The following is a 13,339-nucleotide window of genomic DNA, read 5'->3' as shown; positions in this document are numbered from 1 at the left end:
AAATGAAAGCTCATTGTATTAGATTGAGATCAACCTACAAACCTGCCTTCAGACTTCATTCTTGTAAAAAATCTAGGGTGAGTCTGCAAGTGTCTGCTCCTTCCCATGCACACCGACCTTGACGTCATGCCCTTCCCATGGGGGATCGCTAAAGTGCCTTTGGGGAAGGAAAGGCAAGTTTGCATCCAGGGAAAAGAGAATGAGCTCCATGCAAGAGAGCAGGACCACTAGGGCTGCACAGTTGGAGGAGATTCAGAAAGGAAAATCACATCTCATGAGGATGCTTGGGGCAGTCTGCTATGTGCAGTGTAAGTGCTCTCCTCCATCTCACCTGTGAATCCCTCAGTAATGTCTACATTGCACATGGAAGCAATTTAATGAATAGTCTGGACTCAGTGTGGATACAAACAGGAACAGGTTTATTTTTCTCCTTCCACTGCTTCCAGCATGTTCTGATGGATCTCCTTTCTCTACCTTTTAAGGGCATCCTGGCAGGTCCCATGACCTTCTTTGGTTTCATAAACAATCTCCCTCTAGTTATAAAGATTCATTTTCAGACAATCCAAAGTCCTGTCCAATCTAAAACAAAACTTTAATCTCCTGTCTAATTCCAAGCTCTGTCCCTCTCCTATTTCCCCACTACCTGCCTCCACTGCCCCCCACTCCTTCCCAATCAGGCCTGACCTTAGCTGGGGGACTTGCAGTGGACACGGAACATGACCTTTGCCTCCCCTTTCTTCCATCTCTTCTGCACTTTCAAGGTCAGTACATGGAAAATATAGATTAGAGGAAGAGTCAAAAGCCTTTTCTCCCTCTCTGGTCACTCGTATGTTCTCCCTTGGCTGACGCCAGGTGGCCACTTCTGTGTCGCCCCCTTTTAAATGCTGACTTTATGGGGGACACACACATGGGTTCTTCAGAGTCACAGTGGGAACCACTGTACTGCTCTGTTTCTGAGGGGGTAATGTGCTCTCTAGTTGCTCTTTTTGGCCCACTTCTGAGCTCCTGCCCCCCACAGGACCTCCCAGAACTGAGTCCCCCGGCCATGCATGCTGCCCTCTTGGGAAGATTCTTTCTAGATGACTGTCACAGACTGTATATTTGTGTTCCCCCCAAATTCATATATTGGAGCCCTAATACTCAATGTGGTGGTATTTGGAGATGGGGCCTTTGGGAGGTGATGAGGTCATGAGGGTGGAGCCTTCATGATAGGATTAGTGCCCTTCTAAAAAGAGACAGGAGAGAGATTGCTTCCTCTCTCAGTGTCTGCCATGTGAGGACATAGTGAGAAGATGGCCATTTGCAAGCCTAAAAGAGAGATCTCACCAGAACCTGACCATGGTGGCACCCTGATCTTGGACTTCTTAGCCTCCAGAACTGTGAGAAGTAAATCTGTGCTGCGTAAGTCACCCCATCTATGGTATTCTGTTATAATCAGCCCAAGCTGACTAAGACAGTGGCTTAAGCCTGACCACCTTCTGTGGGTGAGGGAAACGCAGGCCAAATGCGTTTGACCCTCTCTTCCTTTTTCTCCTCCCAGCCATTGCAGTCTGTACCATCCACTCTCATACCTCCAGAATGCTCCAGGTTGTAATTAAGCCCATTTTTCATATTCAGGAAGCCGCCTAATCTCCAGCATCAAGGAGTCAACCCCTCCAAGAACTCTCTCCCCTCCTCCCTGGTGGCAGGCTGGGATAGCTGCCATGCTTCTGAGCTCAGCAAAAATCCAGCTAGGGAGAGAGATGCCAGCCTCCCTTTCTAGAAGCATCCTCCCCAAAACCCTTTGACAGTTTTCCGGGAACCTTGTTACCTGAATCTGGAGATGAGAATGCCGCAGCATTCCCCACGCGGCCTAAATCCCCCACCTCAGTGAACCACTGGGTCAGCCGCCTTCTAAAGTCGCATTTTCACTTTATGCAGGATGGTTGGAGTGTGGAGGGGGGGAGCAGGTGGTGATAGCAGCAGACAGATTATCTCCCAAAGCCGTAAAGGGCAGGTCTGCCAGCTCCCTGTCACTCTCTTGAGAGCATGAGGGAGATTGTCTGCTCTCCTCAGCTTTGGGGCTTTATAAGACACTCTGAGAAAACAGAGAAAGTCTCATACGTAAGCAGGTTGTGCACCCCTATTGATCGCCCATGGATCATTCACCGTACATAGAAAGAGAAGTGGAAGCTGTGTGTCAAGTTTGGCGTTAGCTGCCAGGGCCATGGGGCAGGCACGGTGAATGCACACGTAATGGAAAGTTTATAACCAGATTCTGACCATTCTTGTGTTGAGTGAGAAAAGCACACTAGAGACACATAATGAGGGCATTTTCCAATCAGCCAGTAAATACTAGCAAGAACCATCAGTGTGGCGGGCACTGTGATGGGTGCTGCAGGTGTAGAAGTGATCGGGACCCAAGGGTAGTGAAAGGGGAGCCAGGTCTCATTTGCAAAACCATTCAGGTATCTAAAGGGTAAAAGAAAGCCAACAAAATCCCCGATCACGCTCCTTCCTAAATGGATCTGTAATTGCATTCATTGGGAGCAGATTGCAATATCAATAACTACAGTATAATGAACTGACGTGCTATTCAATGTTCATGGGGATGTTTGCAGTTTTTCCATGAAACCATGAAGCATATTTATTTGAAGACCAATTACCCCTCCCCACCCCGCCCAGTATTCATAGGAAGAAGTGCACTCATCGAAGAGGCTCAATTAGTCCCTCTAGCTTCCCAGCACCAGTCTCAAGAAAGCACCAAACATCATACATCATTGCCTCTGAACTGTCGCTAATTTCTCAGTGTTTTAAGAACTCGTGTAAATGGTTATCTTTAAAGATGCATCAAATTAGAGGGGGTAAAATGAATAATATCCTGGAGTTAGGACTCCATCAATTCAATCAGTGAGCATTTCCTTTTGTTGGTTGACTCTTCAATCACCATGACTACACAATTCCCATACATAATAACTAGGCTCCATTTGTTTGCACAAGAAAAAATATTTTGTTTTCATTTCTTCCTGGGCATCGTTCCCACGTATTAAAATCCTCCTAGGTGCTTGGAACTTTGCACAGATTATCTCTTAAAACAACCATAGAAAATAGGTAATGTGATTCCCATTTAATAGGTGAATAAATGAGGCTAACAGATATTAAATAAGTTGCCTACACTCACGCAATTAGCAAGTGTGGCAGAGAAGTTCAAGCTAGATTTGTCTAACCCAGAGCCTACACTTTTCTCCTACACCATCTCTCTAAAGAAGATTAAAGAGAAATATTCTGAGAAACGTAGCCAAGAAGTGGGAAGGAAAGCTCACAAACTTCTACTAAATAGGTCAGCAGCAGCTCCACCCATGTTGGATGTATTGTGTGCCAGATAATGGGGAGTTCTCTAAAAATCCCCAAGACAGATAATATAATTATGAATTTTCTTCATCCCAGTGGTGTTACACCAAAATGAAAATATCCACAACTCTCAGTCCTGCTACATTTATGAGTTTCCAAAATCAGGGAATCTCAGGGTGAGGATTCTACGTCTTCTGATCCCCAAATTCCTTCCGAGATTCTCCGCATCTCCTCCCACGGGTCATCCAGCCCCTGCTCATCCAGAGTCAAGGATGAGGACTCACTCCCCAGGCAACACCTTCCATCTTGGCACAGCTCTGAGAGAAGACGCTTCTCTTCATTCTGAGCACAAATCTCATGCCCTGTGTTCTCCATCCATGGGTCTTCCTTTTGGGACACACAATAATTTGAATGCATCTTTTATCTGACAGCCCATCTCATATTTGAAGGCATCTCTTATATTCCCAACTGAAGCAACCAAGCCTCTCCTAGCTTTTTTAAAATACAAATATGACATGATTTTTAAATCCCTTCATAACTCTAGTCACTCATCTCCAGCCTCCGTTGTTACCCTTTGCTCTGAGCCTGGCCAATTACAGAAACTTCTTGACTGGTCTTCCTGCTTCATGTCTAAACTCCTGTAGTCCAAACAAACTCCACTCTGAAGCTGGAATGTTTCTTTAAAATGTAGAAATGATCATGCCTCTCTCCCACCCCAAACCTTCCAATCAATTCCTGTTTAGAGCAAAATTCATACTTCTTTCACTGCTGTATTAGAAGATCTCTCTTTTGTTCTTGGAGTGTGATGGACAGCTGACCTGAAACAATAAAACTTCAGCATTGCTGGGAGATTTTGCAACTGCTCTGTATTTTATTCACATTTAGATAAATACTTGTGTGGAATATGTACAGAGCAGGCTCAAAGGTAAGTCTGGTTTGCATGATCTGAAATGCAAGCTGGTCCCAAAGTGAAAAACCTTAACCTCTGGTTCTGACCTTGAAAATATTTTATGAACTTTTCAACTCCTTGTTGAAAAAGCCACAAACTCTGGCTTTCCATTATTATGAACATCTAATATGTTGCAAGTGTATTTTTAATTTTCTCGTTAAAGAAGGACATTCCTCAGTCATTCTTAATAAGCCCAAAATAATACAACTGAAAATATGAATGAAGTATGTTTTACACCACAGCATCTAAACCAGGAGTAATCAGTGTAGAATCCATGGGGCCCTGAAACTATATATGAAATTCCGTGTGTGTGTGAGAGAGAGAGTAGGAGACAGAGGGAATGAGTTGCACACAATGCACCCTGGCAACCTGTACTACCCATTCTAGCACTTTCTGCTTGGACTGTAGTAGTGTGTTTACTTGTCTGCCTTCCACCACAGACTGTAGACTCTGTGAAGGCAGAGTTCACTTCTGCCTTCTTGTCCTTGGTTCTACCCTGTGGTCTAGTGTGGTGTCTAGCATCTGCTTGGTGCTCAGTAAATACTGGTTTTAAAACATCATAAGCTAAAGAAAGTGTACCCTGACTCCCCTTTATGAAAACCTCAGCGTGAACCACTGGAACAAAATGGAAAGATCAGATGTGTTCACCTCTCATCCATTCCTTCATCCTCTAACTGTTTCCTGAGCTGCTACTGAGAGTCAGCACTATGACAAGCACAAGGAGTCGAGAGAGATAATCCAGACAGGCCTGTCTACCTTGTGGAGTTTTCAGTCCCATGTTGGAGACATACATTAAATCGGTAATCATAGAAGTAATGCAGTTAACAGACTATGATAATGCTGTGTAGGAAAAGCAGAGGAGAACCTAGCTTAATGATGGGGCCTTAGAAAGGTATCCTGGGAGAGTGATGTTTCAGCTGAGAGCTAAAGGATGAAAAGTAGATAACTAGGAAGGGATCTCTACAGGCCTAGCACTGAAGGTCTCTGCCTCTTCAATAAGTAGGTTTTCTGGGAGACATCCCAAGAGGTGAGGCTTGCTGTACATAATAGCGTATCTCCAAAGATGACACCATCAGTTCCTCCCTTCTTTGTACCCACACGCCATTCCATCCTCTTGAATTTGAGTTGGCCTTTAATGGCTTTTACCAATAGAATGTGGCAGAAGTGATGCTATGCTAGGGCACCTTCCTCTTTCTTGGAGCCCTGAGCTGCCGTGTCCAGGCTGCTCAGCTGGACAGAGAGGCCAGGTTGAAGAGAACTGGGGCCCCAGACCTGTGAGTGAGGGTACCATCCTGGGTGTCCAGCCCACATGAGCCTTCTGATGACTCCTGCCTCGGTAGCTACCTAACTGCACGTGCATGAGAGACCCCAAGCCAGGGTTGTCAAGCTAAGCTTTGTCAACTCACAGAACCATGACAGATAATAATAAATTGTTGTTTTAAGCCTGTAAGTTTTGGAGTGGTTGGTTACACACCAGAAGATAACCAGAATACCTTCCAAGGGCCATGTTAAGACTCATTTGGGGGCTTAACCTGAGAGAGCTAGGTTTGTATCAGCTGACAGGACATCCTGAGAATAACATGTATACAGGTGTTCTTACTTAGAAAGCAGGAAAGAAGAGTTTGGTCCTCTCAAAGGATCCAACCTTTACCTGCCCATCTTCAGGCAGCCTGCAATAAGTAATTCAGCATCCCTTATAGAATCAAAGGCTATTAAAGCTGGAGGAGAGCTTAGAGATAGACTTATGCATTGTATGATATATTATTATTATATGATGTATTATATGTATTATTTGTATTATATTATTATATGTATATTTCAGTGTATATTAACTGAGTTAATATTTTTCAATCAGCCACTAATTCACTACTCAAGAAAAAGTTATTTATGAAGGAAAAAAATAATCCATTTTGACTGGTCAGAAATGAGACAAGATTAAAAGATATACACATATGAGGATGGGTAGAAGTGACATTCTCAAAGTTGATTAGCAGAACACTGCCTTAGCGTCCAGCAGGTCCTGGAAATCCCAGTCAAATAACAGTCTAAGCAAATATTAACATGGTGTTTATTATGTGCTGGACACTGTTCTCAGTGTTTTCTATATTTAATTCATTTACTCCTTAAAAAATCCCTATGAGGTAGACACTATTACTATCCTCATCTGATACATAAGAGAACTGAGGCACAGAAGTTAAATAAATCACCTATGGCCACACTGTTATTAACTACCAGTTTGGGACCCAGGAAATCTGATGCAAAAGTCTGTGCTTCATCACCACACTATACTGCCCTTCAATTCAAAGTTGAATGTTTCCCTATTTACCAATTAGCAGGCTTATTTTACCCAAAACAAGTGATTATCTAATTTTTAGTGTACATTTAGTATGCATATATACAGAATGCATACAAATAAATATTAAAGTAATGCAAACAATTTGATAGAAAACTGGCTAGGCCAGAGTGGGGTACCAATGTCCATGCCTTTGATGGGCAAAAATGTAAAAATCTACCTATGACCAGTATTGGAGACAAATAGAGCCATAGGATCTCTTATACACTGCTGATGGAAATGTGAATTTAGAAAAGTTTGACATTATCTGCTAAAGTTGAATGTTCATATGTCCTGAGACCCAGAAATTCCACTCTTATGTATATTCTCAAGAGACATTCTTGTACATCTATAACTGGAGACATGTATAAAAATGTTTATATCAGCATTGTTCACAGTAGCAAAAAATCTAAAAATAACCCAAATGTCATTTATTCACATGACAGTGAATAAATACATTATGTAAAAACATTTCACTTAATGGAATATTATATAGCAGTTAAAATGAATGGATTATAAAAATACACACCAACGTGTATAAATCTTAGGAATATAATACAAAGTGACAGGAGAAGCAAGTCTCAAAATGTATATAAACCTACAGAAAAAAAAAAAACAAGGGAAGGACAAATAAATTTGAGAGGGAGAGAGCGAGGTACATGGGATATAGGAAAGGTTTCCACATAGGTAGTGTAGTAGCCAGAATTCTAAAATGACCTCCAATGACCCCCCCCCTTGTATGATCCCCTCCCTTTAAGTATGAGTGGGATCTGTAACTTGCTGCTATTCAATACAGCATGGCAAAAGTGATGGTATATCTTAACTGTGATCAAGTTATGTTACATTGCAAAGGTGAACGATTTTGAAGATGTAATTAAAGCCTGTAACAGATGACTTTAAGTAATCAAAAGGGATATCCTGGGTGGACCTGACCTAATCAGGTAAGCCATTCAAAGAAGATTTAGAGGTCAGAGACTCAAAGCAGCAGCGATTTTCTCTCCATTGCTGACTTTGAAGAAGCAAGCCTCCATGAATTCTATAGCCTCGAGAAAATGGATTCAGCCAACAACCCAAAGGAGCTTCCCTAGCCAACCTTCCAGATGAGATCACAGCCTGTCCAACCCTGTGATTTAAGCCTTGTAGGATCCAGAACAGAGGACACAGCTAAGTTAAGCCCAGATTCCTGACCTATAGAATTTTTGCAATTAATTATAGGAATATGTCATGAACCAAGGATTATAATTAACCAATTTCTATACATCTGCAATAAAAATGAAGCGGGAGGAGGAAAACAAAAAAAAGGACAGGAAGCCTGGGACCTGCTCTCTTCCTTGGGCAAGGAGCTCAGATTAGACTTTCCAGTCCACTGCTTGTTTCCATTCCCAATTCAAATCCTGAACACCTAGAGTCCCTAAGAAGAGTTCAGAAGACAGTGGTTATATTAAATTCTATTCAACCTATGAAACCTTGAATGGATCTACCCATCTTTCTTCATGCCAAACCTTCCTAAGTCAAGCTTATCTTCTCTTTTTTTTTTAATTTGTGAATTTTATTTTATTTATTTTTTTATACAGCAGGTCCTTATTAGTCATCCATTTTATACACATCAGTGTATACCTGTCAATCCCAATCGCCCAATTCATCACACCACCACCTCCACCCCCCCACCGCTTTCCCCCCTTGGTGTCCATACGTTTGTTCTCTACATCTGTGTCTCAATTTCTGCCCTGCAAACCAGTTCATCTGTACCATTTTTCTAGGTTCCACATATATGCGTTAATATACGATATTTGGTTTTCTCTTTCTGACTTACTTCACTCTGTATGACAGTCTCTAGATCCATTCATGTCTCTACAAATGACCCAATTTCATTCCCTTTTATGGCTGAGTAATATTCCATTGTATATATGTACAACGTCTTCTTTATCCATTCATCTGTCGATGGGCATTTAGGTTGCTTCCAAGACCTGGCTATTGTAAATAGTGCTTCAATGAACATTGGGGTGCATGTGTCTTTTTGAATTATGGTTTTCTCTGGGTATATGCCCAGTGGTGAGATTGCTGGATCATATGGTAATTCTATTTTTAGTTTTTTAAGGAACCTCCACACTGTTCTCCATAGTGGCTGTATCAATTTACAATCCCACCAACAGTGCAAGAAGGCTCCCTTTTCTCCACACCCTCTCCAGCATTTGTTGTTTGTAGATTTTCTGATGATGCCCATTCTAACTGGTGTGAGGTGATAACTCATTGTAGTTTTGATTTGCATTTCTCTAATAATTAGTGATGTTGAGCAGCTTTTCATGTGCTTCTTGGCCATCTGTCTGTCTTCTTTGCAGAAATGTCTATTTAGGTCTTCTGCCCATTTTTTGACTGGGTTGTTTGTTTTTTTAATATTGAGCTGCATGAGCTGTTTATATATTTTGGAGATTAATCCTTTGTCCGTTGATTCATTTGCAAATATTTTCTCCCATTCTGAGGGTTGTCTTTTCGTCTTGTTTATGGTTTCCTTTGCTGGGCAAAAGTTTTGAAGTTTCATTAGGTCCCATTTGTTTATTTTTGTTTTTATTTCCATTACTCTAGGAGATGGATCAAAAAAGATCTTGCTGTGATTTATGTCAAAGAGTGTTCTTCCTATGTTTTCCTCTAAGAGTTTTATAGTGTCCGGTCTTACATTTATGTCTCTAATCCATTTGGAATTTATTTTTGTGTATGGTGTTAGGGAGTGTTCTAATTTCATTCTTTTACATGCAGCTGTCCAGTTTTCCCAGCACCACCTATTGAAGAGACTGTCTTTTCTCCATTGTATATCCTTGCTTCCTTTCTCATAGATTAGTTGACCATATGTACGTGGGTTTATCTCTGGGCTTTCTATCTTGTTCCATTGATCTATGTTTCTGTTTTTGTGCAAGTGCCATATTGTCTTGATTACTGTAGCTTTGTAGTATAGTCTGAAGTCAGGGAGCCTGATTCCTCCAGCTCTGTTTTTTTCCCTCAAGACTGCTTTAGCTATTCAGGGTCTTTTGTGTCTCCATACAAATTTTAAGGTTTTTTGTTCTAGTTCTGTAAAAAAAAACGCCATTGGTAATTTGATAGGGATTGCACTGAGTGTGTAGATTGCTTTGGGTAGTATAGTCATTTTCACAATATTGATTCTTCCAGTCCAAGAACATGGTATATCTCTCCATCTGTTGGTATCATCTTTAATTTCTTTCATCAGTGTCTTATAGTTTTCTGCATACAGGTCTTTTATCTCCTTAAGTAGGTTTATTCCTAGGTATTTTATTCTTTTTGTTGCAATGGTAAATGAGAGTGTTTCCTTAACTTCACTTTCAGATATTTTCATCATTAGTGTATAGGAATGCAAGAGATTTCTGTGCATTAATTTTGTGTCCTGCAACTTTACTGAATTCATTGATTAGCTCTAATAGTTTTCTGGTGGCATCTTTAGGATTCTCTATGTATAGTATCATGTCATCTGCAAACAGTGACAGTTTTACTTCCTCTTTTCCAATTTGTATTCCTTTTATTTCTTTTTCTTCTCTGACTGCCATGGCTAGGACTTCCAAAACTATGTTGACTAATAGTGGTGAGAGTGGACATCCTTGTCTTGTTCCTGATCTTAGAGGAAATGCTTTCAGTTTTTCACCATTGAGAATGATGTTTGCTGTGGGTTTGTCGTATATGGCCTTTATTATGTTGAGGTAGGTTCCCTCTATGCCCACTTTCTGGAGAGTTTTTATCATAAATGGGTGTTGAATTTTGTCAAAAGCTTTTTCTGCATCTTTTGGGACGATCATATGGTTTTTATTCTTCAATTTGTTAATATGGTTTATCACATTGGTTGATTTACGTATACTGAAGAATCCTTGTATCCCTGGGATAAATCCCACTTGATCATGGTGTATGATCCTTTTAATGTGTTGTTGGATTCTGTTTGCTAGTATTTTGTTGAGGATTTTTGCATCTATATTCATCAGTGATATTGGTCTGTAATTTTCTTTTTTTTTTTGGCAGTATCTTTGTCTGGTTTTGGTATCAGGGTGATGGTGACCTCATAGAATGAGTTTGGGAGTGTTCCTTCCTCTGAAATTTTTTGGAAGAATTTGAGAAGGATGGGTGTTAGCTCTTCTCTAAATGTTTGATAGAATTCACCTGTGAAGCCATCTGCTCCTGGACTTTTGTTTGTTGGAAGATTTTTAATCACAGTTTCAATTTCATTACTTGTGATTGGTTTATTCATATTTTCTATTTCTTCCTGGTTCAGTCTTGGAAGGTTATACCTTTCTAAGAATTTGTCCATTTCTTCCAGGTTGTCCATTTTATTGGCATAGAGTTGCTTGTAGTAGTCTCTTAGGATGCTTTGTATTTCTGCGGTGTCTGTTGTAAATTCTCCTTTTTCATTTCTAAATTTATTGATTTGAGTCCTCTCCCTCTTTTTCTTGATGAGTCTGGCTACTGGTTTATCAATTTTGTTTATATTCTCAAAGAACCAGTTTTTAGTTTATTGATCTTTGCTATTGTTTTCTTTGTTTCTATTTCTTTTATTTCTGCTCTGATCTTTATGATTTCTTTCCTTCTGCTAACTTTGGGTTTTGTTTGTTCTTCTTTCTCTAGCTCCTTTAGGTGTAAGGTTAGATTTTTTATTTGAGATTTTTCTTGTTTCTTGAGGTAGTCTTGTATAGCTATAAACTTCCTTCTTAGAACTGCTTTTGCTGCATCCCATAGGTTTTGGGTCATCGTGTTTTCATTGTCATTTGTCTCGAGGTATTTTTTGATTTCCTCGTTGATTTATTCAGTGATCTCTTGGTTATTTAGTAACGTATTGTTTAGCCTCCATGTGTTTGTGTTTTTTACATTTTTTCCCCTGTAATTCATTTCTAATCTCATAGGGTTGTGGTCAGAAAAGATGCTTGATATGATTTCAATTTTCTTAAATTTACTGTGGCTTGATTTGTGACCCAAGATGTGATCTATCCTGGAGAATGTTCCGTGCGCACTTGAGAAGAAAGTGTAATCTGCTGTTTTTGGATGGAGTGTCCTCTAAATATCAATTAAATCTATCTGGTCTATTGTGTCATTTAAAGCTTCTGTTTCCTTATTTATTTTCATTTTGGATGATCTGTCCATTGGTGTACGTGAGGTTTTAAAGTCCCCCACTATTATTGTGTTACTGTCAATTTCCTCTTTTATAGCTGTTAGCAGTTGCCTTATGTATTGAGGTGCTCCTATGTTGGGTGCATATATATTTATAATTGTTATATCTTCTTGTTGGATTGATCCCTTGATCATTATGTAGTGTCCTTCCTTGCCTCTTGTAACATTCTTTATTTTAAAGTGTATTTTATCTGATATGAGTATTGCTACTCCAGCTTTCTTTTGATTTCCATTTGCATGGAATATCTTTTTCCATCCCCTCATTTTCAGTCTGTATGTGTCCCTAGGTCTGAAGAGGGTCTCTTGTAGACAGCATATATATGGGCCTTGTTTTTGTATCCATTCAGCAAGCTTGTGTCTTTTGGTTGGAGCATTTAATCCATTCACGTTTCAGGTAATTATCAATATGTATGTTCCTATTAGCATTTTCTTAATTGTTTTGGGTTTGTTTTTGTAGGTCCTTTTCTTCTCTTGTGTTTCCCACTTAGAGAAGTTCCTTTAGCATTTGTTGTAGAGCTGGTTTGGTGGTGCTGAATTCTCTTAGCTTTTGCTTGTCTGTAAAGCTTTTGATTTCTCCATCGAACCTGAATGAGATCCTTGCCAGGTAGAGTAATCTTGGTTGTAGGTTCTTCCCTTTCATCACTCTAGGTATATCATGCCACTCCCTTCTGGCTTGTAGAGTTTCTGCTGAGAAATCAGCTGTTAACCTTATGGGAGTTCCCTTGTATGTTATTTGTCATTTTTCCCTTGCTGCTTTCAATAATTTTTCTTTGTCTTTAATTTTTGCCACTTTGATTACTATGTGTCTCGGCATGTTTCTCCTTGGGTTTATCCTGTATGGGACTCTCTGCGCTTCCTGGACTTGGGTGGCTATTTCCTTTCCCATGTTAGGGAAGTTTTTGACTATAATCTCTTCAAATATTTTCTCGGGTCCTTTCTCTCTCTCTTCTCCTTCTGGGACCCCTATAATGCGAATGTTGTTGCGTTTAATGTTGTCCCAGAGGTCTCTTAGGCTGTCTTCATTTCTTTTCATTCTTTTTTCTTTATTCTGTTCCGCAGCAGTAAATTCCACCATTCTGTCTTCCAGATCACTTATCCGTTCTTCTGCCTCAGTTATTCTGCTATTGATTCCTTCTAGTGTAGTTTTCATTTCAGTTATTGTATTGTTCATCTCCGTTTATTTGTTCTTTAATTCTTCTGGGTCTTTGTTAAACATTTCTTGCATATTCTCGATCTTTGCCTCCATTCTTTTTCCGAGGTCCTGGATCATCTTCATTATCATTATTCTGAATTCTTTTTCTAGAAGATTGCCTATCTCCACTTCATTTAGTTGTTTTTCTGGGGTTTTATCTTGTTCCTTCATCTGATACATAGCCCTCTGCCTTTTCATCTTGTCTATCTTTCTGTGAATGTGGTTTTTCTTCCACGAGCTGCAGGATTGTAGTTCTTCTTGCTTCTGCTGTCTGTCCTCTGGTGGATGAGGGTATCTCAGTCATGCTTATCTTCTGCTACTATTCTTAGAATAGAGTCTATGGTGCCTGGAGAGACAGCCAGGACTAAAGTCCCCATAA

Source organism: Balaenoptera physalus (assembly GCF_965194825.1).
Source record: "Balaenoptera physalus genome assembly, chromosome: 2".
NCBI lineage: Eukaryota > Metazoa > Chordata > Mammalia > Artiodactyla > Balaenopteridae > Balaenoptera > Balaenoptera physalus.
This window is presented reverse-complemented; position numbering follows the sequence as displayed.